Source organism: Mercurialis annua (assembly GCF_937616625.2).
Source record: "Mercurialis annua linkage group LG4 unlocalized genomic scaffold, ddMerAnnu1.2 SUPER_6_unloc_4, whole genome shotgun sequence".
Lineage (NCBI taxonomy): Eukaryota > Viridiplantae > Streptophyta > Magnoliopsida > Malpighiales > Euphorbiaceae > Mercurialis > Mercurialis annua.
The window spans coordinates 52,501-55,000 of NW_026605971.1; positions in this window are offsets into that span (position 1 = coordinate 52,501).

Genomic DNA, 2,500 nt, shown 5'->3' on the forward strand with positions numbered 1-2,500 from the left:
AAACCGAGTTGACGCAATCAACAAGTTCGATGCCCGCCGCAATGCGTAGAGCACCTCACCGGCCTTCGCGTCGGATCCATCCTCAACATTAAAAATGCATCGTCGTAAAGGATCCAGACTCGCCGCGCGCCGACTTCCTCGGCATTTAAAATGCGTCGTCGAAAAGTCATGGAACGCGGCTCGTCGCATGCCTCGGCATTGAAAATGCGTCCTCGGCAAGCACACACGTCGTAAAATAGCATACAACGTGACACCATAAGCTATACATTCACCGAGATTCATTTCGGCAAATGCTCGCCTAGGTTTCCGTCAAAAAATACCAACAACCTACACCTCGGGGGCCGGGCCCCCCCGAATCCGAAAATATTTTTTCCAACACCGAAACGGGTCGACGAGTTTTTTTTCCTTCCCTCGTCAGTGCCATAGGTGCGCCAAAAGGCGCGCACCAAAAGCCTTCGGCAGTTGGTGCAGGGAGGTGAGGCATAGTGCACCCCCCTAAAGAGCTCTTAGGACTTTTTTTGGACTGACAGGAGGAAATATCACATGTGCCCAGCAACCCCCCCCCCCATTTTTAAAAATCGGCATGGAATTTTGATCTGAAATTTTGGAAATATGTTTATATATACCCAAACCTGCATAATAACAAATATCAGAATTTTTCGAGTCCCGGAAGTATTTTATTTTATTTATTTATCGTTTTACCTTCGGAAATTCATAACCGGCAAAAAAAAATTCCAAAAATCACCAAACTTCTTTCTAAATTCCTCATTTAATATATATTAACTACTGTATGAATATTGTTCGAGGAAAGTATTATAGAATTTCACTTAGTGCAAGACATATACATTTTTACACAGAGCAGAGGTTCATTCGGCTGGGAAGCAAAACCAGCAGAGGTTCATACGGCTGGGGAATGTATGCAAGGCATGCCAAGGCATGCCGAAGGGCTGCTGAAGCCCAGCCGAGAGGCTGCCGAAGGGCTGCCGAAGCCCTGCCGAAGGGCTGCCGAAGCCCTGCCGATGCCCTGCCGAAGCCCTGCCGATGCCCAAGGGCTGCCCATGCGCTGCCGAAGGGCTGCCGAAGCCCTGCCGAAGCCCAGCCGAAGGGCTGCCGAAGGGCTGCCCATGCGCTGCCCATGCGCTGCCGAAGGGCTGCCGAAGCCCTGCCGAAGCCCAGCCGAAGGGCTGCCGAAGGGCTGCCCATGCGCTGCCCATGCGCTGCCGAAGGGCTGCCGAAGCCCTGCCGAAGGGCTGCCGAAGGGCTGCCGAAGGGCTGCCGATGCCCAAGGGCTGCCCATGCGCTGCCGAAGGGCTGCCGAAGCCCTGCCGAAGGGCTGCCGAAGGGCTGCCGAAAGGCTGCCGAAGCCCTGCCGATGCCCAAGGCCTGCCGAAGGGCTGCCGAAGGGCTGCCGAAGGGCTGCCGAAGGGCTGCCGAAGCCCTGCCGAAGCCCTGCCGAAGCCCTGCCGAAGGGCTGCCGAAGCCCTGCCGAAGGGCTGCCGAAAGGCTGCCGAAGCCCTGCCGATGCCCAAGGGCTGCCGAAGCCCTGCCGATGCCCAAGGGCTGCCGAAGGGCTGCCGAAGGGCTGCCGAAGGGCTGCCCATGCGCTGCCGAAGGGCTGCCGAAGGGCTGCCCATGCGCTGCCGAAGGGCTGCCGGTGCGCTGCCGATGCGCTGCCGAAAGGCTGCCGAAGCCCAGCCGAAAGGCTGCCGATGCCCAAGGGCCGCCGCTGGGCTGGCGAAGGCCTGCCGACCGGCTGCCGAAGGTCCTTCCGATGGACATGCGAGGGCCTTCGGAGGGACGTCGGCAGGCCTTTCCGAGGGTCTTCGAGGCCACACACGCGCTCGCGTCTCGCGCCGAGCTGCCGAGTGCCCGAGTGCCCGCACCCGCACCCGGTCCCGCACCCGCACCCGCACCCGGTCATTAGATTAATGCACGGGGGGGGGGGATTTTCCGCAATTCCGAGCATTTCGACGCAATTTTCCGGCCGGGCATTTTCCGCGATTCGCCGCAGTTTTTCCGGGCGGGGCATATCCGTAATTATCCGGGGGCATTTCCGTAATTTTGCCAGGCAGGGATTTTTCCGCAATTTCCAGCTTTTTTCGCATCGCGCGCGCGCGCGCCGCTTGCACCGCGGACGAGGGCTTGCGGCAAGCCCGCGGGGGTGAGGAATGGTGCACCCCCCTAAAGAGCTCTTAGGACTTTTTTTGGACTGCCAGGAGGAAATATCACATGTGCCCAGCAACCCCCCCCCCCCATTTTTAAAAATCGGCATGGAATTTTGATCTGAAATTTTGGAAATATGTTTATATATATCCAAACCCGCATAATAACAAATACCGAAATTTTTCGAGCCCCGGAGGTATTTTTTTTAATTTTTTAATCGTTTTACCTTCGGAAATTCATAACCGGCAAAATATATGTCCAAAAATCACCAAACTTCTTTGCAAAATCCCCTTTCAATGTATACTAACTACTCGCAAATTATTGTCCGGGACATTTT